Source organism: Bombus pyrosoma, linkage group LG15 (assembly GCF_014825855.1).
Source record: "Bombus pyrosoma isolate SC7728 linkage group LG15, ASM1482585v1, whole genome shotgun sequence".
Taxonomy (NCBI): Eukaryota; Metazoa; Arthropoda; class Insecta; order Hymenoptera; family Apidae; genus Bombus; species Bombus pyrosoma.
Window position 1 is genome coordinate 5,599,094 of NC_057784.1, and position 25,998 is coordinate 5,625,091.

The 25,998-nt window shown below is 39.0% G+C and overlaps 1 protein-coding gene across 3 annotated transcripts in view; it reads left to right on the forward strand.

Moving 5' to 3' along the window:
* The first annotated feature begins 1,636 nt into the window (after positions 1-1,636).
* The window catches only part of LOC122575688 (fibroblast growth factor receptor homolog 1-like), a 110,675-nt gene continuing 86,313 nt past the window's right edge, over positions 1,637-25,998 (forward strand). For all 3 annotated transcript variants that reach the window (XM_043745001.1, XM_043745003.1, XM_043744999.1), the window contains exon 1: positions 1,637-2,971. The gene's annotated coding sequence lies outside the window, so the exon portion shown is untranslated. The remainder of the gene's footprint in view (positions 2,972-25,998) is intronic.

Consider the following 25,998-nt stretch of genomic DNA (forward strand, 5'->3'; position numbering starts at 1 on the left):
CTGGTCGAAAGAAGGACTTTGTTCTCCGATAACTTGAAGAAAAGTATCGAATAAAGCGCGATTATTTTAATTCGTTCGTTAGCAAAGCGCGAAGTAGTTTTGTAAAATTACTTGACGCCGTATATCGTAATCAGTTCTATTGGAATTTTCCCGTAGGCTAATTATGTGCTATACGGTGAAAGCATAAAGTAAATCATTCTTATCGTCGCTGTTGAGAAAATACGAGGTGTACTTTAATATGACGGAAACCGGAAGAAATACGTATATTGATGGACGTTCGTTAGTAATTTGTCATGGAAGAAAGGCAAGACGCTGCAGTCTATCGCGGATACGTTATCGTTGGAAAGGTCTACTTACCTTTACGTTCGGAATATATCGACGCGTGTTACGAAAAGCGATGTATTCCATTTGTCTTACGAAGAATAGCGCGCTTCAGTCTATCGCGAAAAGAAGCACGTTTCAATGTTTCTGCCGATAACAAGCGCGTTTCGAATAAATCACGATAGCAAGCGCGATTCACAATGCCGCGAGCAGTAGCTTGTTTGAAACGCTGCAACGAAAAGTAGCACGTTTCGTTTGATTCCAGAGAGTAGGATGTTTTAATTTCCAAACGACTGACATTGATCTTCTCTGGCTACCGGTTGTCTTCATCGTTGCTCGTTGTTCGTTCATCATGATGGAAAGTGACTACGTTTACGACGTTTAATAGCGAACACGATGATCGTAGATATTCGATACTCTAAAAGTCTTGAAAGCGTTGATAGCTCAAGACTATCAAGATCTCCGAGACTTGCAAGAATTCCAAGACTTGCATGGCATACAGGAATTCCAAGATTTTTAAGACTTGCAAGACTTTCAAGACTTTCAAGAGCTTTAAGATATCGAATCCTATTTTGCGAATTTAAAGTCTCGAAAATTCAAGACCTCCAAGATTTACAGGACTTGTAAGAATTCCAGGACTTGCAAGAATTCCAAGACTTTCAAGGCTTTCAAAAGCTTTAAGATATCGAATCCTATTTAGCGAATTTAAAGTCCCAAAAATCGAAGACTTGCAAGATTTCCAAGACTTTCAAGAATTCCAGCACCTTCAAGACTTTCAACACTTTCAGAGTATCGAACCCTATTCCGTAAACTTAAAGTCTTGAAAGTCAAAGACCTCCGAGAATTCCAAGACTTTCAAGACTTTCAACATTTCCAAGAGTCTTAAGGTATCGAAGGCTATTCCGCGAATCTAAAGTCTCGGCGATCGAAAACTTGCAAGATTTCCAAGACTTTCGAGACTTTCAGCGGTTTTAGTCTATCGAATGCCATTCGAAGTGTTTCGAATTTTGCCAGTCTCGAGAAACAGAATCATTGGAATCGTTTCGAAACTGAGATTCAAATGCCCGTTACCGGACGACAGTGCACATACGTGAATATGCAAGGAAGAAACGGAACGTAGGCAAAACGGACGAAGAAAGAAGGAAAAAGCATAGTGGGGCTGTGTGACGAGAGAGTTTAGCCGGTGCAGCTAGCCTCTGAATCCAGAGAGTGGGGAGAGGAACTATGAGAGCGGCCACGGGGGTTGGCGGAGGGAGAGCTCGTGGACGAGCGGTTATTTCAAGCGACGACTCTTCTGGCACTTCGCCCCGAGCTTTCCTCGAGCGCATCCTCTCGCCTCGGAACGCGTTCTCGTGTCAGTGTCGCCGCGACGCCAGCCACAGTCAAGTCACTCACTCAGTGGACAGTCGATTCTAAGTCGACAGTCGATCCCGATCATCGACATTTCGAAAGGATTACGAATATCAGGACATTCAATTATTTCCGAGTTTCTTTCTCTTTGGTTACTGATGTTCAGTGATTAGTTGCTACGATAAGTAGTGGACAGTTGTAATTTTGAAGAATTACAATTGAAATTTACTTTGACGATTTAAGGATTTTAACGTTGTTTTGGTTTTGCTACATTGTGGTGGACAGTTGATAGTCAGTGCACAGTCGATCGACACGACTGTAAGTTTCGTGCAGTAGTCCTGGAAAATCGTGGGAGTACTATGATCGTGGGAAATTCCTAGAAAATTGCGAATTTTGTTGGAGATAATCGAATCGACGAACCAACGTTGGAAAATCCAGAGGAAAACCTTGGAAAATTGAAAAATAAACGAATCATCGTCGAATGAGTGCAAACAAACTCGTAACCTCAGAATATTCCAAGCTAGTGAAATTAACGAAGGTTCCATAGAACTTTGAAATCTTAAAAATTTTCAAAATTGCCGCCATAAAGTTTGTCAAAGGGCTTAAGGAAGCGGGACCTTCGGAAGGTAAGCTACCAAACGTTCGAAACAGGAAGATCCTCTGTCTTCGGCAAATCAGTGACGGACCAAAGTTTGAAAGGATTCGCGCGGAAAGTTGACCGGAAGTGCGTCTCTCGGGGTGATCAGTGCGCATGTGAACCTAGGAACAGGTGTTTACCAAGCGCGCTAGTGTTTTCAAACAAACCTCAGACCAAACACACAACACACCGACACACCGACAAACCTCCTCTTGCCGCAACAAAAAGGGAAAGAAAGAAACAGCACACTAACAACAAAGGGAAAAAGTGTCAGATCGTTTCGTCCTCTGCTTAAATCGTGCGTACGCTTTTCGCGGATCGAAACAAGTCGAGAACAAGTTGGAAAAGCGGGGTGATCGCGGATGAAGATGGAACCGTCGTGGAAAGAAGAGGAGGAGGATTTATAACTCGACTCGCCTGAAATAACAAGAGGAATGCGCGCGCGGTGAATCAGCTTCCTCCGCGAGAGTGCGAATTTCCTGACAGCGGCCACGCGATCCAGGATCGACCGACACACTGCTGCAGGATCTCTGGATCGTGTTGGAGTGTGCGCGCGAGCGCGTGCACCTTGAGAAAAGCCAGAAACGCCAGAAGCTCGGCGAGGGGGACGAGAGAGGCGGCCGCGAATAGGGAACGGTTTTTCTTGGAAAGGAGTCGCGACTGGTGAGTAGCAGCTTTCAGATGAGACGTTCCTGACGAGACGCGGTTTCGCGGAAAAATTCCGATTCTGGCGAAAACTGCCGAGCAAATTGCACAGCTACCGAAATTTGTGTTTCATCGTCGAGTTTTAGGGCGGTGGAGGGGAGATGTTTTGCTTGGATGCCGTGAAACGAGTCTTTGTAAGAAGATTCGTAACGTTGTTGCAGCGTTGAGACGTTGTTTATAGGTTAGGTTAGCTTGAGATTGTAATCGTGGGCGGATAGCTATCGATGAGATGGTAGGGTTAGGTTGGTCGCTTCGTTTGTTTGTTTCATTCGCCAGAATAGAGTAGAATTTTCGACGGACGTAGTTGCGAATTTATTCGAGTTTATGTACATGTACTTTGGATTTATGGAAACGTGGTACGCGGGATGGACGATATTTGGCAGGGCGTCTGTTAAGATTGAGAGGTTCGGTTCTTGGGAAGAGGAAGGTTGACGATCGGAGCTTTCAGTCGACGATAGCTAATAATAGAACGATCTAATTACAATTTTAGAAATAATGTACCGGCTTCTCTGACTACGAAGAGTGTTGATCTCTCATTTTTAGAAGAAGATTTAGTCGATGTCTGATAACGTCTAGTTTATAAAGAAAGAAACAGTAGAAAGGAACACAGTTGCCAAGATCGATGACAGGTAATCATCGAGAGATCAGATTACAATTAATCGGCTGTCATCGATCTTGGCAACTGTATTACTTCGTAATATTTTTAATGACTAACCGAAAATAATAAGCAGACTCAAGCTGAACGGTAATGAACTTTTGCTTTTAAAAAAAGCTTAAATTCCAAGGTTTAATGTTAAAAAGAAGCGAACGTGATTGTCGAGAATGTTTGAACAGACTGTTAAAGGAGAGAGATGGACGCGCGAAAAGTGCGTTTCCGGCGGCGAGTGCGCATTTCCGGCCAGTCAGGCAGCAATTTCTCGATCGAAATGCGCCGGTATGGGACGAAAATTCGTGCGTCACTCGGCTAACGATTTATAGATCGGATGGAATGATCCCTCACGTTGTTGATTGATCGGTTGGAACGCGTGTACGTGCAGTGTACAAACACGAATCACGTGTTTGGCTATCTGCTACTGAATTACGTGGTATTCAAACCAACAAACGTGACCCCACAGTAGAATTCGAAATTTCTTTTCGTATAAATTAAAATCGTCTGACGTGAGCCAAAGTGTGGCTAGAAATTTTCATCTTCCTTTATATTTTCTCTTTTCATATTTTTTATTCTATATTTATTCTATATTCCTTTAATAAACTTTACGTTTCCTTTTCGTTCATTTAATCGCCATATTATTATTTTTTTTGATTATATACCGTGATAGATCAGTCGTAATTTTTGTATTTTTTTTTTTTTTTTTATATCTAATAGTTAGAGTTATTTAATGTTTGCTGATTATCGGTGACTAGATTACGGTTATCGGTGTGTGGGTACGTGTATGGTTTACGACGCTATATAATTATATTTTACGACGTCATTTTATGACATGAATGACATCCTTATTGACGATCAATCGCAAGATTAATCGATCGATTAATTTTCTTTCTTACACTTGGATTGTTTGTTCATCTTTATTCGAGTTATGCGAATTATTCGACTTTTCGAGGTCATCGCTCAAATAGGATCGTGATGCATTAGAGACGAATTTGAGATTCATTGCAATTCCTCGAAGCTTTGTTCTAAGAATGAAAGTTCTGTTATAGACGGTTTTAGTATACTCGAACTGTTGATTTATTAGACGAAGCTAGGAATTCCCACTTACGACTCCATATAATTGGTAACCTACTTTAAATAACAATAAATAGAGCAGATTGAAATAGAATTATAAACTCTTCGTATTTATAACCCACCTATAAGTCACCATTTACTTCTAATCTTTCCGTCAGTATAGTCGTGAGTATAAATTAACGTGACAGGAATATTTAAAACCTTGTTAATAAAAATAGGCATACCTTCTCAGCTGGATTTATACGCTTAAAATTCAATATTTAAAATCAGTAAAATACGTCTTTCTGCTAAGTAAACGCTATAGCTTTCGCAAATTTCATATCCAATTTTTCGTGATGTTTAAATTGAAGGATTTCGCCACGTCGAAAAGTAAGATTTTAAGAAAACGATCGAACGATCAAACCACCCGAGTTGATACGAGAAGATTAAATAAAAGGTACTTTATCGAGAGACAGAAATATTCCTAATATTCCTCAGAAATTTTTAACAAATTCACTGTTTCATGCAAAGTAAGCTGCAAATAGAGGGAATCTTCTTGATAGAAGCTTCATCGATCCCAAACGACTACGAAACGGACATTTTCTCGCACGAAACTTTATTTCCCAAGAGAGATCGACTTTTCCAAGGCGAAGATCTATCTCCACTTTTCGTCTTCCGTTTTCCGCTTTCGATTTTCTCTTATCGACTGGACCGTATATCGCACGGTATCGCAGTTTATCTGAATAGAACAATCGTGTCACGGACGATTTCCGATCCATTCAAATGCCGATCAAATCGTTCCGTATGCGAAGAAAGGAGCGAATCACGTTGTACGGACGAATGTTAAAAAAAAAAAAAAGAAAAAGAGAGGAAAAAGGAAACGACGAAAGACAATCGAAGGAAAAAACGCGAGTACATGTGTCTGTACGCTTTATACAATGGCCTCTCATGAATATAACGCGTTTATCATTCGTCGATGTAATGCTGTATGTCTGTCGGTTGGATTCTGGTCGTCATCTATCGCGTTCGCGGATCTACGATCGATGATCCAGGCAGAACGAGCGCCGCCTCGACAGATCGCGCATCGTCATCGATTCACGATTTTCTATGCAGCTTTTTAATAACCTTCTTTGTCACTCGTATGCTCTATGGTCGAACGTAAATCGCGAACCTGAATGATTGATTAGATCTCTTGTTCGCTTTCTTTGTGTGTTTTTGTTTCCTTTTTTCTTTTTCTGGGTAAATTAGAGAAATGAGACTAGAACTTGATAACAACGTGACATTGCCTGAGGAATTTCTTTGGAATGGCAATATTAGTAACTTTGAATGTTTGATAAATTTTTATGTAACTTGCATGCGTGTCTGTTATTTATTGTAGTTTGTACAGTCTTTGTTTACACAAGTGCACGTTTAGTAGGATTTCGTTTGCTTCCTTTTTAGCATGTTTCCTATATCTACGTTGCAGTGTCTCCGATGTAATTTTTACAACTTGTATAACAAGTCTTGCGTTGCCATATTACAATATATTTGTACTTTCAGTTACCATATAACTTGCTATATATATTATTACAATTAATTATAATAGACTTTAATTTAAGAATTGTTAATGATCTTGTATTATAAATTATAAGAAAATATCTTTTTGAAGATCAGATTAATAAAGATGACTGCGACCTTTAAATGAAGTTTAATAAAGTGAATGAATGAATGAACGAAGTTTAGTTAAAAGAAGTTTAATAATTAGGTCTGTTCGACTTTTAAAATCTTACATGATTTGAGTTCAAATCGACGTGAGTCAGATTGATCTCTGTCTATAAAAATAAATAAATTGTTTGTACGAAAGGGCTATAATTTATAATTAGATGTTATGTTTAAATATCACTTTATACTTGATGTGAAATTACATACCTAACTACGTAATATATCTCAGTATCACAATGTGTCATCATACGTTTGTTAAGTCTGTGATTTCTTCGGTTCTTTGGCTTCTATGGAACATCCGATATCGCAGCTGGATCTTCGTTTATTTAACAGAAAATTAAAAGCATGGAAGCATATCAGACTTGCAAAGATCGTAGCGTTTATTTAGAGGCAATGGGCACATCTTTAAAGTTTCAGGTGTTTAAATCAACGTTGATGTTTTAAGAGTTGACGTTAAGAGTTTCTAGTGTTGGCGTTCCTTTAATTAATTCGATTACTTGGCTGACTTGCTTATTAATATTCCTCGATCGACATCCTATCGTGACATTGATAGGGAAGTGATGGTGATCTGCAGCATAGTAAATCGAATTTATACGAAACAACGTGATAGTATAAAAGTATAACAGTATTTACGAAATATCATTAGCAAGAACACGCTTATGAAAGTCTATTAAATCAATGAAATGGATACAGATTATATAGCTATTGGTGTAATATGCGAAAAGGTAGCAATTAACGTGTAAACAAGTATAATTGCTCGAAGAAATTCTGCTCGAACGTATAATTAAGCTATCTATAATTAGAATATGTCATGCTTATGCATATATAACTGATGAATATAGCTATTATATAAATGCGTCATACGATCACTGTTTCTACGATACAAATCGTAGGAATTTTTCTTTACTTTCATGGTACAATGGTTTGATGGAAATGATTGTTTTCTTTGTACTAAAGCGATACACGTATGACGCTTGATACGGTTTGTCTTAAATTCTAAAAGGAAACTTCTAAAGCGAAGAGCGTCTCATATTCGGACGTAAATTCGCAAAGATTAACCGTAACGCGTTTATCTTCCTTTTAGATCTTTCTACTAATGTATTTATCAGTCCTATCATAAACATTAGGATCTATCGCGCTGAAATAAAAATATCTTCTTCGCTTGAAAGTGCCTGATAATATCGAAAAATAAATCGTGTTCCTCTAATATATTTATGGACAATTAAAAATATACTTCTAAAAGAATATTATTTACTAAATATATAAAAAAAGTTACTTTGTTTTATAAAAATAATATTACCTCTAACACGCTTTTATTTATGAAATAATTAATTTCCTGATAATATCGAAAAATAAATCGTGTTCTTCTAACATATTTATGGACAATTAAAAATATACTTCTAAAAGAATATTATTTACTAAACATATAAAAAAAAGTAATTTGCTTCATAAAAATAATGTTACCTCTAACATGCTTTTATTTATGAAATAATTAATTTCCTGATAATATCGAAAAATAAATCGTGTTCTTCTAACATATTTATGGACAATTAAAAATATACTTCTAAAAGAATATTATTTACTAAACATATAAAAAAAAGTAATTTGCTTCATAAAAATAATGTTACCTCTAACACGCTTTTCGTTTATGAAATAATTAATTTTCTGATCAATTTCCACCAATACGAATAATTAAATGAACAATAATATTCCTATAGAACCACATTGGATATTTTATACGCTTTATACAGGCTCATTCTGTACACCTTGACATTGAAATTTCACATCGAAGTTTAGATGCATAAGACTTTACAGTTCATACGTGAAACGTTCGTCTGATTAATTTCACGCGATTAATTCGTCGCGTAATTTCATCGGCTGGAGGACGACGCGTGTGTGCGTCCGGCAAGATTTCGGTGGCCGGTCGTTTGCATGGAAAGTATACGACGAAATTACCCCAATTCTCGTCGTTTAACCGGGCTACTGCCTGCGAACTGTCGCAGCGGAGGGACAAAGAAAGAGCAACGTGGCGTGGAAAGAGAGAAGAAACGGAGGGAGGATAATTTATTCCGGCTTTATTTAATCTCTTCCCTCGCGTCTCGACGACGCGACTTGCTAAGCTTCTTTTAATCCAGATTCCACATCGACAGAGAGAGAAAAAGACGGAGCAAAGGCGTGTTTGCGTTAGTCTGTGCCTGTGGAAGGCCGATAATTTGTTTGTTCTAATCCCCGCGTTACTTTTCACGTTGCTACTGTAACTTGGAATTAAACGTAGCTGCTTTGAGAATATCGATGGAAATTCGAGTAAGTTTCATGGAAATCGTTATTATTTCTTGAAATATTTCTGTATAATTAATCCTTCTTTAACTGGTCGCTTCGTTTAACGGATCGCTCGAGGCTTGTACACCGAATAAGAAATAATAATAATTATTCGCTCAACGTATTATTAGAACTTTAGCAGAGTGAAAGAGAAACGAGGGAATATTCTCGACGAGTTGTTATTGTAAATCCACTTGCCTTGGCGAGTTTTATTATTTTATTAGCTTGTCCGGAAAGTTTCTTTCGTTTTATAAGGAAATCATAGACGCATAATGTTTTCTTGTTTTATATTAGTTTGTTGAATTATGCACGAACGTAATAACAGAAATATAACGAAATTGATCGTATATAATAAAATAATATAAAACAGAAATTGTTGTTCGTTTATCATCATCTTATGAAACGAAAGAAACCTTTCGGACAAACTAATATTTTAATTATTAGATGATTTATAGTAGAATTTTACGAATTTCTTTTTTCTTTTTTAGAATTTCATCTACGTTAGAATTTCTGTGTTGAAAATTGAAAATTTTCAGTACCATGTAACAAGAGGTAGAAGTATGTGGTAAGAAGGAACGCGCAAGGTAGTTTAGAATCGGTGGTTAAAGCACTGTTTACTTATCGATACTAATTTCATAACTTCCAAGACACTTTGATTAACTTAGAACGACGTGTAATTATCGATGATTTTAGGGATCGCGGCGAACTCGTACGATACAACTGGACGATACGGAAAGATGGAAACTACCTTGGAATAACAGTAATATGCGAGTCAACTGTAAAGCTCTGTTTTCGCGAATTAAAATTCCGGCGCATCCGGTGTTGAAAGGTTAATGACAGTGACGAGGTGAAGATTCCCCGGCGAGGTAGAATCTCTTTTTATCTCTTCCTTCCACTTCCTACCGCGTTTCTTATTTACTTTCATAAACTCGGAAACTTCATTTCATTGGTAAAAAATCAAGCGGCACGAAGTACCTTCTGCAAGGTTGGTATTCGCGCAAAGAAATGGCCTGTTGCATTCAAAAACGTGGTAATTCGTTATTACAGAAGCCGAACATTGTGCTGCATGATATCGTGGTAATACTGACGCTGGAGAATTATGATCGTGCAAGAATATACCTTTTAGAAACGTCACTGCGGCGCCAATAATAATAAACGCTAAGTAGAAAATATTGCAAAAATATAATCGGAAGCTCATGGAAATCGACATTGTCGCGACAATAGTAATGAATATTATATAAATAATATTTCACAGCCATAAACGCGAAAGTATGTACACAGTGTGTAATATCGGCACCGGTAATCCACCAATCATAATAAATATTAAATAAATAATATCGCAAAGCTGTAATCGAGAGAATAGGTACATAGTCGTTGGCATTGACGCGTCAATAATAATAAATATTAAACAAATAATATTGCTGAGCCATAATCAGGCGAAATTATTTGGACAGTGTCGCGCCAATAACAATAAATGTTAAATATATAACGTTGCAGAGACATAGTCGCGCGGAGACTCCTTAAGATCGACATTGACGCGCCACCAATAACGAATATTAAATAAATAATATCGCAGAGCCATAATTGCGCGAAAACTCTTCAGGATCGACTATTCGCGCGCGTATAATAATAAACGATAAATAAACAATATTGCGGAGACACGATTACGAGAGCAATCGTTGTAAGTATAATGGCGCAGGAATGGTCCTTAAAACGGATACTGTCGCGTCAATTATAATAAATATCAAATAAACGATATTGCAGAACCATAATCGCGCGTAAGCTCCTTAAAATCAACATTGGCGCGCCAATAATAATGAGTATTTAAATATATAATATTTGCAGGGCAGTAGTGACGCGAGAGCTTTTTAAAATCGTCACTGACGCGTTGGTAATAAAGAAGATTAAATAAATCGCGTAGCAGGGCCATAATCGCTGTCAGAATAATCTGGAGTATCGATATTAACGTGGCAAAGTTATAATCGCGTACGGATTGTCCTTAAAACCTTAAAACATATATTGACGCGTGAATAATAAGGAAGATTAAGTAAATCGTGTAAATCGTATCGCGGAAGCGCAGAAAACTCTTTAAAGTCGATGTGGACGCTCGGATAATAATAATGATAATAATAATCAGCATCGAGTAAATAATATCGCCGAGCCGTAACCGCGAAAGCTGCTTAAAATCGACATTGACGCGCCAATGATAACGAACGCGCTGTCAGTAACGAAATGAAAAAATACAAAAATAAAACGGTCGTTCCCTGACAACTTAATTCTACGTTATAACAGCCACGCTCTTATACTGCGCGTTTGTACTCGTCGTCGTTTACCTTTTCCGACACGTTTCACGTGCACACCTTTCGAAGCGGTCGTAACAGCCAACTGGTGAAAAGTAGCCATAAACGTGGAATATCATCGGAAAGTCTTGGCGAATTCAACGCAACGACTTTACACGCCGTTTACTTCCGTTGTTTGTGCGACGCACGAGTGAGAGCGAGAAGCACGCGAATAATAATATACAGACGAGACACGCTACGCAGTGGTCACATGGGACGTGGGTTTCCAGCTTCCGGTAGCAGAAGAGACGGATTAAAGTAGAAGAGAAGAAAGCGAAGAGACGTATTGGGTTGGCAACTAAGTGATTGCGGAGTTTGCCATTAGGCGGTAATGACAAAATCCGCGATCACTTAGTTGCCAAGCCAATAGAATGCACGAAAACATAAATCATCGGCATAATTGAAGCAGGCGTTTTTCTTTTTTCTCCATCGTTGTGTTTGCTCGCGCTAGATTAGACGTTGCATGGAACTGGCACGGCGAGAAATACGAGCAAAAGAATGTACGAGCTTATTGGTTAACGACGATTCGCGAGCTTCGAATTAGTTTCGTTGGTGTTGGAAGCAGCGGTTGATGGATGGATAATCATCGGACGGTCGTTTGAAAGAGATTTATCGAAACCTACCGGATGTAGTTTGTTCAGCCAAGATGCGCTCCGAGCATGCTATCGGCCATTCAGAAGATTTATAAAATATATTTCATCGGACGAGATTCGTTAAATCGTAGTTGAAGCGACGACAAAATTGTATCGCGTGACGATTCATCGGAAAATTTGATCCGCGTTGCAAACATACGACGCAACATTAAGGCAAAATTAAATAGTAATCGGTCGGAGCAAGCATATCGGACGTAATTGATGCGATGTTTGTTAACGTTGCTGAGAATCGTTGAAGAAACATCTGAGATATAATAATAATAATAATAATAGAGGAAATATACGACGAATGGTAAAATTAAATAGTAATTTGCCGTTCCAACGTACTGGATAGTAATTTCGAGAAGCATATCGGACGTAACCGATGTAATTGTTTATTGGAGAAAACGTCAAAGTGTTGCAGAAGTTCGTTAGTCGCGTTCAACTCACGTCGGGGTTAGCAATGCAGAGGATTGTAAATGATGATTGTTGGAATAACAAAGTACCTCGTTGTCGAAACCGTCGAGTATATCTAAAATAATTAATAAATAAATAATTACAGGCAATGTCGTTAAGACGCTCGTACCAACAAATTCGCTAAGACAGTGATCTACGAGTATCTATCGAGTATCTATCAGTTGCCAACGAGTTATCAGCGAGCGATTATGCACTGTCTTAGGGAATTTGTTAGTACGAGCGTCTTAACGACGTTACCTGCGATTATTCATTTATTAATTATTTTAAATACACTCGACGGTTTCGACAACGAGTTACTTCGTTACTCCAACAATCGTCGTTTACAATCCTCTACAGTGTTGTTAACGATTGTTGGAGAAATTGTACACAGATACATGACGAATGGTAAAATTAAATAGCAATGGATCGTGACGACGTTCGTTAAAGGGAATACTAAAGCGTTGTTAATAATCAGAGTTTGGACGAGACACGAGATGTTAATCGATAATTCGTAAAATATTGTTCGTGCTAAAAGCAAGGTCGATCGAACCTGATTCGATGAACAAACGAAGCAGATAGCAGTATAGTGATCGAAGGGAGGTATCGCGGCTAAGGAGGAAGGCACGAAATCAGTGCGATTTTTATTGCGAGCAAGAGATTAACGGAACTGCGATGATGAATTAACTTGGATACAGGTTTAAGACCAGGAACTTACATTACAGACGCAATTTAAATACCACGCTCTTCGTTTATTAAACGTCGCTATGCTTTTGCCTACCTAGGCCAAGAAGAAGCATAAGCTGAAAGGAAAGAAAAAAAAGAAGGCAAATTTAATAACGAAAAGCGACCGACAAGCCAACAAGCCAAGGAATAAAATGCAGGTATCATTTGCTTTAGTCGAGGGTAATTTAATTCCATAAACCTTTACGACGTTCCTTAATAAACCAATATTTAAACAACGTGTAACCCGTAATAAGACCAACGATAAATACCATAAAATCAATCTTCCTGTTACGAGAAGCTATACGGTTGTTAATATTGTACGATTCCGGCGGAACTGGCGATTCTCGCGTGTATCGCTCGAAAGCCATCGCGTGGTTAATATTACACGAGAGTTGTCGACTTTTTACGTTTCATTCGAAAGCCATCGTTGTACGCACGAAAGAACCAGTTACGACTCGTTGCACGAATCACGCTAATTCCGAAACGTGTATCGCTTTACTTCACACTTGGCACCCTTCTTTCTCGCGGTTACAGGCGCACACATAAAGTACATAAACGCAGCAGCTAAGCAATCGTAACGTCCCGGCGCAACTGTTGGAGCTTCCACTTTTTGTGGGTATAAAAAATGAACGCGATTGGTAATGCGCGGCTCGTTACAGGGGCCGCTGTTGGCGCTCGCTTCCGGCGATAAACTCCGGCCATTTGCAATTTGCCATGATTTTTCTCGATAAAGATTACACAGAGCTCGCGCCACGTCGAGGAAATTTAATGTCGATGAAGGTGCAGGCCGCAGACACCGGCGGAATAAAAGAAAAGCGACAAGGGCTACAGCCAGTACAACGGATAATTATTGTTCTTTTAAACAGATAATAAATTACGAGGGAGAGCAGCTTCGTGTAACTCACGCCTAACTGGAACTAATTAGGAGACTCGCCCAGGAAATCGCTTCACTGTGTCCTGCGCAAGAAAGCCAGTTGAATTAGAGTCGGCGAAGCGGAGGAAGAAATGGCGTAAGGAAAAGTTGGCCGCAGGAATTCACGAAAAAGAAAAAAAGAAGAAGAAATTGCAGGGACGCAATGTTCGTCCTTTTTAGGGCCTCTCTCGCTTCCTTTTTGCGAGCAGAATTAATAACGCTTAAGCGATGTAATCGGCCTATTGCCGACGATAACGATTCAGGATCCGAGTTTTTAATTTACTGTTAATCTTGTTGTAATTATTGTTAGTCGGTCTTGGGACGGGTTAATAATCGACGATTCCTTCTTGTTCGTTTTTCCGCGGTTTTTTGTAATTAATCCAAGTCGATTCTTTCGGAGCAGTTTAGCGGAGTTTCTTTGAATTTAGTGGAATTGACTGGCGCGGTCATTAACTGGATCATTAGCACGAGTAACGTCTAATTAAAGGTTCTAACTACGCGCAGGAAAGTTACGACTAATTGGACGCGCAGAAAAGTGGATTTTTATCGTTTGCGACAATACGAATTGAGAAGGGTAGAACGTAATGTACAAATAGAATGTAGGAGAGACAATTTTTCCCCAATAAGATATTCGAAAGTGAATTAAACTACTTGCGAAGAAGTAAAGAAAGGGGACTGGAAGGGAGTATAATGGCAGAAATATATCTTAGAGAATGTACCAAGTTCTAGCAACTGAAAGGAGACACCTGGTTTGGTAAAAAGCGTAGAAAGGAGACTCTCAGAGGACGAAAGAAAATTTGAGGAAAGAACTGAAAGTCCTGAGAACGAGAGTACCCTTATAATTATCCTATTTCAAAAAGCAAAAACAGCGACATAAAGAAAAGGTACATGGAAGATGTAAAGAAGAAAGAAAAGTGAGACAACATTTATGGGAAAAACAATTCTGAAAAAAATAAAGAAGAAAGAACAATCAAATGATACTAGAACGTACCAAAAGTTATTAGAAAAGTACCAAAAATATTAAAAACTTTGATAGGAGAAATGAAAGGCATGAAAAAGGTATCCCAAGGGAAACTTTTCAACCTAACGTCTTCTAGCCCGCGTTGAATCTTTCTTTGCCGCTTTCTTCTCGTTCACATAGCCAATTTATCGGATGTAAGTATGCAACATCGTATAAATCGCGCGTCTTCAAGCCGAGGGAAAATGATGGATGGAAAGACACAGTGGAACGCATTGTGAGTTGCATTCCGTGTCTCCTTTTAATCCTCCATCTCTGCTACCAGAGCACCGCGTACAAAACGAATCTTCTCTTCTTCTTTCGCTTCTTAACAGAACCATGTTTCATTTCATGAACTCGAGCTAGAAGAAGAGTGGCAGCGTTCTAGTATACGTAGAAAGAGACGAAAATCGTAGGCTTTGTACGGCCGAGTCGTGGAGAAGGAGAGAAGAGAAAAGGGACGATGTCGGGTAAGTAAGCTGGTAAGAAACGAGCTACGATTTATTTGACAGATCGCACCGACCGCCAGCGTTACAGTGGTTTATTTTATAAGGCCAGATTGCCGGCCTCACTTCGTCGGAATAGAATAATGGACGTTTCTATCCCCCGCTTGTACGACCGACCTCCACCCCGCAGCGACCGATGCCCATCCTCCTCTTTTCATTCTTTCTGGCCTTCGCGTCTCGAAAGTCAAGTGCAGTTAAGCACCACTTTTCGACAGACACCATCTGAACCCAAGAGACGACGGTGTTCAGGTTTAGGAGACGGTTCGCATGTGCCAAGGTACACGTACTCGTTGTTCGTGAGAAAAAGTCGACAGATAATTCTTTGCCGATAATTCAGAATTTCGTAAATTTCGTACAGAAGTCGAAAATTGTCTGGCAAAATTTCTCCCTGGAATCTCGTAATACCGCAGGATTATCAGGATTTTTCGATAAACGTAGTTTTCGTTGAGCGTCTTGGAAAATTATCGGGCGACAGATTGCTCAGAGGTTTCGAAACTCAAGGAATTTTCTATTTGCGATAAGATTTTCAGGAGAATTTTAAAGAACTACAGGATCCTCTGCGCGAGTTTCGCGGTAGTGGAAGATTGTCAGGAAATTTCCTGAGATGACAGAGGATTCTCTGGAGGAATTTTGCAATATCTTTTCAGGGAACTTCGACAGGATGTCGTAAATTTTGCGATAATCGAAAATTTCATAGACGAAGTTGGTGGCAATCGAGGGTTTCAGGTGACGAAGGATCGGTTTTATGGAAACTTCGAGAAGATAGCGACGCGATTTCGAAGGACGATCGCCAGAAATAATAGGCTACCGATCGGTAGATCGAATCTACGCTGGAAATTAATCGGCGCCGTTGGTAGCCGAGTTAATTGCCGCTCGTACCACGAGCACGCGAGTTTTTCTCATCTCCAACCGATTCTCGACATAATCTCACGCCGATCACAGGAAGAGCGGCAAAGAAACCAAGCGTCTAGACTACTCTGGACGCGATCATCGCCGATGAAAGTTCAGAGAAGGCTGACGACGTTTTTAACGAATTATTATTTGCGTATAACCTTTCCTTTTTTACTTTTATCTACATCGACTTTTCCTTCTTTTTCCCCTTGTTGCACTATATGCGGGTCGGAGACTGTTTATTTTGTTTCGTGAAAATGGAAAATGGTAAAAAAACTCGATGCGTATTCTGCTTGTAATTCCATCTACGAATCAACCAATATACGTCGACTTGGGAATATTTTTCTATTTTTATATCGAAATGTATGCGGGTCGAAGGATGTTCCCTTCTCTTCCCATAGATTTTCTTATGTTTGAGAATTTGCGATATTGAAGGATCGACGATGGCGAGGATAAAGGGAAACGTGAGTCACCGATTCGGTGAGACGAGCACGAGACAGGTTGTACAAAAGGAAATGAAGAGCTCGTGCGTTCGACCAGTTAATCGACCGTTATCGTACGGCCCGATGGAGTAGGTCATGGTTTACGCTTTGTCGGAGTGGCTCATTCGGTTCACCTGTTTGAAAGAATGATCAAGGTAGCCTGATTCTTTCATGGAATTTCTATATCATTGTTTACTTAGCTTCTAGGTAATCTTAGACTCTCGAAAGAATGAACAATTCGCTGGTAAAATGTCCAAATTCTATCAAATATATATAATCGATCATCGTCATTAGTCGCGACAAGAATTGTCAATGAAATATCTTCATTTCAAATAGAATTTTCTTCTAAACGTAGCGTAGTAATTAATTAAAATTCTTTTCAATTGCTTTGGAAAAAAGTGGAGGGAAGAGTTGTGAGGTACTGAGAATCGCTGTGTAATATCTCGCGTAATATTCTGAGGAATAAAATTCCTCGTTGCCGAAAGGAATGTTAAACCACTGTTTAATGATTCGTATCATTAAGGAGGCGACTTCGAAACAGCACGGGTACTTCTAAGATACCTCTCTATCGCATACCAAAAGCAAGAAACACCTGGTAAGAATCACCTCGTAAATCAGCTTCCTCGAACTCGTCTTAACCTCGAGAAAACGTGAAACATGAACGAGAAGACAGCGTGAAAAGATATAGCATCCGTGCAAACGCATCTGTACACCTTCTCCCCGAGGTCTCGAACACGCGGATGTCCCTAGAAAAAAATCCTCGTCTCCGAGAAATGTGTTGAAACATGGTTGCACGCCGAGAGATTTACGCCTGCTAGCGCGAGAAACGTGAAACGAGACACTTGAAAGCGTTCCGATGGAAAAATCTGGCCAATTTCTACTTTCCTTCCTTATTTTACGAACAATTGCTTTCTTAATTAAATTTCTATATTTATCTTTCTTTTTCTATCGAGTTTCCTGGCGAAACAGATTCCTTGCTTTATAGATCGTTGGATTGTCAAATTTAATTATAAAACTAACATAATTTGTAGAGATATATTACTGCAGAAAATTTCGTAAGTTTTCGCAGAGGTCACGAGCCTTCGGGAAACCTGTCTTTTTCGTAATTAGCTTAGGAACTTGAATACGAGCAAAGTAAAAATAAAATAAAATCGATGGAACGTACAACGGAGTATCATTTAATTATACACTATTAACGATTCAACAAATTATTTAAACGATAATTAAAAATCGATTGCACGTGGTTCGCGAATTCCCATTGAAAACAAAAATATATCAATGAAATATAGTGAACTATATAGTAAAATGTAGGAATGAAAATGTGTCACACATAAACACGAGATGAACGCAAAAATATCAAATTTCATTCAAAGTTACTAAATATGTTTGACAAACTTTGTAATCCGTACTGATAATATAACATTTTCCTTAAAAACTGAAGATATACTCATCGAATATACTCAAAAATATAATAAAACAATATAATAATATCTAATACCATATAATAAAATTCCACTAGTTCTTCCTTCTTTCGCTGTTTATTATTCCTATAATCGGAATTAATTTTTATATTTCTGCATTTTACTAAGCTGGATTTTGTAAATACCAATACATTACATTACTTAGACGTCACATGTACAAAGCATTGGATATCTATAAATATTATCAGTTAAGGTCCTGTTAGTTTATCAACAATTGAGATATTGTTTTTGTGAATTACGAGTGGTCCCATGAGAGCTGTTAGCTTTAAGAACATTGATACCCACTTAAGTCACATTGACACAGCCATTGCAGACATTGTAAAAATATTTACAATATATTTTCTTGTGACAAATAAACGCAAAAAAGAAAGAAGAAGAAGAAGTCGGATAATAAGAAACCAGAAACATACAGCGGAACTCGATTTATACGAACCTATCGGATGACAAAGTGGTAAGTTTCTATAATAGGAAACCAGCTATTTCGTCCTGTTAATAGGAGTTCATGTTCATGTAACAGGATTCCAGGAAATGTTTGCTCCTATATACATAATAATCCTACAAACTTGAATCCACTGCAAGTCATGAGAATGCATCCCAGAACTCGCATCTTTACTGTTGCATTTTATTGTTCAACGTTCACATAAAAAAATTGACGGTCGGCGATAGAGAGCAGATAATAAGAACTCAGCTAAAATTCAAATAACAGAAGCTCGGCTAAAGTTCAGACAGTAGGATCTCAGTCAAAGTTCAGGTAACAGGAGCTCGGTTAAGGTACAAGTAATAGGAGCTTACTTGAAGTTCAGGTAACAGAAGCTCGGTTAAAGTTCAAGTAACAAGAGCTTGCTTGAAGTTCAGGTAGTAGGATCTCAGTTAAAGCTCGAGTAATAGGAACATACTTGAATTTCAGATAACAGGAGCTCGGCTAAGGTTCAAGTAATAGGAGCTTACTTGAAGTTCAGGTAACAGAAGCTCGGTTAAAGTTCAAGTAATAAGAGCTTCCTCGAAGTTCAGATAATAGGATCTCAGTTAAAGTTCAGATAACAGAAGCTCGACTAAGGTTCAAGTAATAGGAGCATACTTGAAGTTCAGGTAACAGAAGCTCGATTAAAGTTCAAGTAATAGGAGCTTATTTAAAGTTCAGATAACAGGATCACAGTTAAAGTTCAGATAACAGAAGCTCGACTAAGGTTCAAGTAATAGGAGCATACTTGAAGTTCAGGTAACAGAAGCCCGATTAAAGTTCAAGTAATAGGAGCTTACTTGAAGTTCAGATAACAGGATCACAGTTAAAGTTCAGATAACATCAGCTCGGCTAAGGTTCAAGTAATAGGAGCATACTTGACGTTCAGGTAACAGAAGCTCGGTTAAAGTTCAAGTAATAAGAGCTCACTTGAAGTTCAGATAACAGGAGTTCGGTTAAAGTTCAAGTAATAAGATATCAGCGAAAATTCGGACAACGGGATTTCAGTTAAAGTTCAGATAATAAGAGCTTGCTTCAAGTTAAGATAACGGGAGCTCGGCAAAAGTTTCGTTCGTATAAATGAAGTTCTTATAAACGGAATTCCACTGTATTCGGTAAATCGAGCATTGTGGCGACATGAGTTCGAATAAATAGAACTCGGATAAGCGGAGACCCGTTATACATCCAAATATAGTGAAATACATCGTACGAAACTGGTGATCAATTCCAGAGAAAAATCGTGTAAACAAGATTCCTCAGAAGCGACTTAACGAAGATTTAGGTTGTTAAGACCGAATCGCGTTGCTTTCTGTGTAACAGCGGGGGGACACGAGGTCGATCGTGTCCTGAGGTTAATGAAAACGCGCGACGGCCGGTTAAGACGCGTGTGGGCAGTCGTCGGTTTTTCTTCTGAGAATCCATCGAGCACACGGTGGCCGGTTAACGGGCTCGGTTATTAATAAATTTCACGGCGGCGCGCGGTTTATTCTCAACGCCACAAATCTCGCGATACGGCCAATTAAAAAGGGCCGACGCGTTAAAAACCTGCCTTAATTGATACCTAACGAGGTGCTAGAAAGACGAATCGACTCACTCGGCCCCTCGGCTCTATCGCCATTGATGTTTCCAACGTAACATCCGGTTTTTCGATTTCTCCACTTTCTTCGTACATTAGAATAACATTACGGAATCGATTAAGATTTATCGATCGATGACGTTGTTTAGTTAATGAGCATTTTTTAAACAGAGTAAACTTTTTGGACGCGTGGTGTTCGACGTTTGCCCTTGTCAAGAACGAAACTAAAATTCTAAGATTGATGAATGGTTTTTCGAGTTAGCTCGAAGAAATTTTCGTAACGAGTTGTTCGCCTCGCCGCGTTACTGCGGCAGAAAATAAGATCTTCAGGTGGGTGAGTAATGTCTTAGGCCCGGTGCATTTTTCGAATATATTCAAGTGGATTTTAGCGTTCTTAGTATTCTTAGCGCGTGTTACGGTCTTCGTTAACGATATAACCGATACAATTCTCGGAATCGACCAGCGGCTTTTCGAGCGTGATGTATTTTTTGAATAGATAAAACAAACTTGGCGATTGGATTTATACACTTCGTCGCGGACAGAAATAAAATCTGCCGATAAATAAACGATATTCTCGGTTCTGTGCATTATTCCATCAGATTGAACGAATCACTGAAACGTGTTATTTACTTCAACGATTCGGAAAAATTCTACAGGCGTACAGAGGTATCATACGGGCTAAAGAGGAATGAAATAAAACGAAGACGATGGAAAGGACAATAAACGAAAAACTACATTCTGCCCTGGAAGAAGAACAAAAACTCTTTGCCTTAATTGCTATGCACAGCGTTCACCGGCCATCAAACAAGATTCGCATCGGCACTTGCACTGATATTCACGCTGATTTTGCTCGCGGCACAACTTTCAACGTGTCTATCTTTGGCTTATCAAACGACTAATACTACGTGTCACAATGTACGCGCAAATGACGCGGCAAAATGCACGCGATGGTTTCATGGCGAACAAAAAATATGTTTGTCAGTGTCGATCGATGCCATTAATCATCCGTGGAAAAGGAGAAAGCCTTGGAGTGGATCTACGATCGAGTGGATGCAGCTGAACGTTTTCACGCAACGAGTCTATTAATCGGCCAACAGGGAAGACGGACAGCCGTTTGTCGGGGAATTAAAACGTTTCGCGGACGTGACGGTTAAATCAGAAGTCATCTGTCTTCGCTTATAAAGTGTTTTATTGCTGTGCAGGGTCATGCTGCATAAACGAAACCCCATCGATGCGATCGCTATTGCGATCGCGGTACATGACCATGCACATTTCTCTCCTCTTTGTGGCCAGAGAAAATAGCCGTGAAAAATCCTCCTTTGATACTTGCTGATAGGAGGGAAAAAATTTTGACAAACGAGTAGAGCAGGAATTTCGTGATATAAATGCAGCAGCAATCTTGAGAAATAAATGGACCAGAGATTTTGAGAAATAAGTGGAGCAGGAATTTTCAGCAGTAAATAGATGATGAAGCTATGCAAAGGAATTTTCTAAAGGTAGATTGCAATTGGAGGAGAGAATGATGTTTGTGTTTCTTTGCAGATGACGTAAAGTTTAGAATGCTATTATTGCTTGTCGTTAACAATATTTTAGTAATATGTACTTTTTATTTTAAGATTGATAAAGTAGTATATTAAAAGAAAATTTGATCCTGCAAAAGTTAATGATAAACGTCAAATAATTATTTGATAATTAATAGTAATATAAATACGGTATTTTCGGTAATTTTCTAAGTTTGTCCCTGGAAGCGCTAACAATACCATCACAGTAACATACTAACAGCGACAGCTTCTTGAAAATGATATCGGTAAGGAATACAAATTTAATAAAATTTCAACGCAGAATTCTCTATAAAAATCTCCATCTTCGAGTCTAATAAACATACCGCAAATGATCAGCATGCAAATTACTAGGAATCAGTTTGGCAGTGATTCCGACTAAACACGATCGGCGTTCAATTCGCTCGCGGGCAGAAATCTCGCGAGAAGTTGTCGTAGCATCTGCGTCATCCACGAGCTTATCGTCGAGAAATTAAAGATTTTGATAAAAGATCTTCCCGCGAGATCATCGTGTAAAGTACAGCTAACTTGGTTAAACGGACCAGGAAAATAGGCAAGAAAAGAAAGGTAAATTGGCTGCGCGATCGAAAATGCTATTTCGAAATTCGAACAGCGAATTGACGTCATCGAGCTTCGCCCGCTGCCAAAAACGAAGAACAAACTCGAGTTCGCGACTCTATAAGCGAGCATTTAGAGCTTCGTTTCTACTTACGTTTGCGGAAATAATGAAAGGAATTATTGAGGAAAACCGTTGCGGAAAACTGTTCGAACGTGATGGCCAAATCAGCGTTCACAAATTGCGAAATTCGTTGCAACGAGTGAAAATTCCGCTCGAACATCTTTGCACGTTCGAAGATTCTAAATTTCTCTTACTCCATACTGTTTCATCGAACTTCCAATCAAGTCAAATTTCCATCATTTACGAATACGGATTGTGAATATTCCAGTAATAATTATAAACAAATGATTATTATAATATAAATACGACGAACCTAAGAATATAGACAAGAGCAACAGAAACTAAAGAATTCGATGCTTGTCGGAAGTCTTCGATCTTACTCGATGTCCGACTAAGCAAACTGCCGCCGACCGAATCTACTTCTCCGAATGTATTGGCTCGACAACTAAGTGATTGCGGATTTTCTCATTAGCTGCTAATGAGGAAATCCGCAATCACTTAGTTGCCAACCCAATATACCCGTACGCTGCTGTATGAAAAAGAAAGTGGGAAAATCAAGGAGACAGGTAGCGAAGAAAATCGTCGTACCAACTTCTAAATTATATAATTAGATGAAAAATTTACAACTTAATTAACTATGAAGAAATTCAGACGAATACCTGCATACCGTGTAACGATCGGATACGGTTAAAAAGTAGAATGATCCATTCGGTAGGAACAAATAGCGTATTAACATGATTTCGCGGAATGTTGGCACGCATGATAGAGTATCGTCACGAGTGGAAATGTATGTATCCTGGCGTGCGGCTGCACGTGCACGCGCATACGCAGCCATGCGAGCTACGGCACGAACCTTCGCGGTTTAATTTATCGGCTGAAATCTGGATTCGCTAATTACCGCGGTCGATGCGCACGGCAGCCGTGCGTGCGAGACAACACGGATCAAGGCGGACCCTAGATGATGAAGGAGAAAAAGAAACCGTGAAAAAAAAACGGTAGTTTTTCCATAAAACGCCATTTTTCGTAGATAGTTAAGCACGTGGAAGTACATGGCTGGGTTAGGCGAGTTGTTAAGGGAACAGGACCATATTGTTCGTAATATTTCGTTGTCTTCTTTTTCTGATGTTGATTTACAGGCGAACCACGGGGAAGGAGTTTGTATGTTTTTGATGTGGAAGTATGGCTAATTGTATAAAATTAAAAGCTTTTCAAGATTTGCCAGCCTTAATTAATTAGAAGATTGATTAACGAACGAACCTTTTTGGAGATGTTCTTTTAGGAAGATAATCTTAATATGTGGTTTTTTATGAGATCCAACAGCAACAGAGAGGAAAGTGGATGTCGGGCCAATTTAATTGGATCAAGTAATTAGCATTTAGATAATGCTACGAAATTACGAAACTGTTAACGATCTTCTTCCGATCATCTCGTCGCTATCTCGAGACGTTATGAACAATTATATTGCAAGCGAGTACTAAAAGTAATTAAACAGTTCGGATGTAAATATCAAACGTTCAACGTAATCGTAGCAATCGTGTCTCGTTACCAGACTGCGGATGTTCCATTCGATTTTCTCGAAGATTAAGCCGAAAGTGAACAAATTTTGTTCCATCTTGTTGATCTGAGGATTTTATCATTTTATTGAGAAGCTTGGTTCCGAGGATCTATGATCACTTTCGTTTCACGTTCTTAATTTTCCACGAAGTATCGCGTTGCTGTATAACACACACGAACATCAAATTTTACTACGACAAGCGAAATGGTGTCTTCCTGAAGCTTACGAAGACTTTTATGGCCGACTGTATACGTTACACGCAGTTAAGCAGATAAACGAAAAATTAGCTAAAACGACAGTAGCCAGCGTAGAATCAATATACAACGCTTCGCGCCACATTTACACGGTACAAAGGCCGCTCACTGAAAGAATCTCGTTACATTTCTCTGCCAGGTGGGCCTCGTCACGCGCTACTTTCCACACCAGCCGAAAAAAAAAAAAAAGAGAGAAAAGAAAACAGCGACGCGTGCCACGAGAGAGAACGATCCCTTCTTCCCGTGTTAACCCTTCGTTCCAGCCATCCAAGAGCCATTTTATGGAGCTGCGGTGAAACAAACGAACACTCGCCACGTCGAACAAGTTCAGCGAGTTCACGATTAACTTGGAAGAATTTGTTTGGACAAGGATTATCGTTCGTGGAAGTACATCGAAAGCAGAGAGCGTATTTTCCAGCGAATCAGCGTAAACAATGTTACGAAGGTTTATTGCTTCTCGCCAATTTTTTTTTCCTCTTCTTATTCGCGGAATAAAGCGAAGTTCGCTTTCGCGTAATGTTACGCGTGCCTGTGATTAACACGAGTTCGTCGATGAATTTTACATATTTTGCTCTGGCAGCAACGATAAATTCGAACAGATTACAGCAAGCAACAACTTCATTTTTAGAAAATATTACATCGTATATTCTTTTCTGTCATCTGATATTTGAATTAAAACTGACGCTTGTCCAAGTGTTTCGCAATGTCGTTTCAATCGTTTGGAAAAATTGATTTTCACTAGTCGACACGTCTAACACTGGACTACCACCACACCGGTCAAAGTGACTGGTTTTACAATTTTATTTTCAAATTCCTACTTCGTCTTATATTTTTGTCCGCAATGATGTAATGACTTTCGCAACGTTAACTGAAAGAGTAATATAGTGAATTTTATTTCGTATTTTATGTATTCAAACCTGAAATAATTTTGTATCAAGGCTACTTATACCAACACCAGTCAAAATGACTGGTACTTGTCAAAGTGTAAAAGGGTTCTGTAATCTGTTTATCGAACCTAATTGACCAGTTTCCTCGTCTTGTACAGCTTCCCACGCGTTTTTTTAAATTTTTACCGCGTATCATTCGATATGATGTTATCAGGAAAATTCGTTATCAGGATCGATCGCTAGATGCTAACACTAGAAATACCACAGCAGTGAAAATGACTGGTTCTACAATTTTGTAAATTTGTCAAGCCTCGTTTAAAGATCATGGCCCCAGATGGATTAATAATATCAAAAATGTACTACATAACATGGAATTCCTTCCGTAAGAAAATAATAAATCAATAAATATACAAATATTCTATTATTACGTATTTTTCAAAGACCAGTCATTTTCACTGGTTTTCGTAGAAATAACTTCGTGTTAACTATCGGTAGTCCTAGTGTTAATCGAAAGAACCAGGTTTCCAGTATCGAAATTTTTCTCCAAATTGGACTACACGTGTATTTCTTGCTCTCGTTACTGGGATACAGGGCTGGTGTATTTTTAATGACCAGCCTTCTATCGAGTACACGAGATCGGTTACACGGTATAACGCCGTAAAGCGAGTAAGTCGGACCACTGAGCGGAACAACAACACGCGACACGTTGCAGATAGGGCTGATAACGCGGCCGGGTTATGTTGCACTTTCGGTGCTTCTTTTTCCTGTTATCCATGTTTTCGTTGCTTTTTGAAACGCACCTATTCCCCTATGCTTCATTGTAGATCGTATCGATAGAGACGTTGCAGAATTTTAATATAACAGTTTCGCATT